We start from the raw sequence: 231 nt of genomic DNA, 5'->3' as shown, positions 1-231 counted from the left end.
TTTTGGATTGAAGCAGGCCTTCCTCCGGATGCATTTTTGACAGGAAGATGTGACTTAGATAATTAAATAAACACATGGAGCAGGATGTCGCAGATCTGACCTCGTGCTTACGTTGTAGTTTTCCGACATTTGCTTGAATCATATTTGCTTTCTTTTGGAGGCAAAAGTGAAAAAAGTAATACTAAAAAATATCGTCTGTGTGAAAAATCGAAAAAAATGGAAAAGTAAAAA

At 35.5% G+C, this 231-nt stretch overlaps 1 protein-coding gene across 2 annotated transcripts in view; it reads right to left on the bottom strand.

The window, feature by feature from the left end:
- LOC119585766 overlaps positions 1-231 on the bottom strand; it is a gene marked incomplete at its 3' end in the record, with an annotated part of 12,085 nt that overhangs the window by 2,537 nt on the left and 9,317 nt on the right.

Source organism: Penaeus monodon, chromosome 20 (genome assembly GCF_015228065.2).
Source record: "Penaeus monodon isolate SGIC_2016 chromosome 20, NSTDA_Pmon_1, whole genome shotgun sequence".
Lineage (NCBI taxonomy): Eukaryota > Metazoa > Arthropoda > Malacostraca > Decapoda > Penaeidae > Penaeus > Penaeus monodon.
Note: the sequence above shows the minus strand (reverse complement) of the source record. Positions and strands in the feature narration are given on the sequence as shown.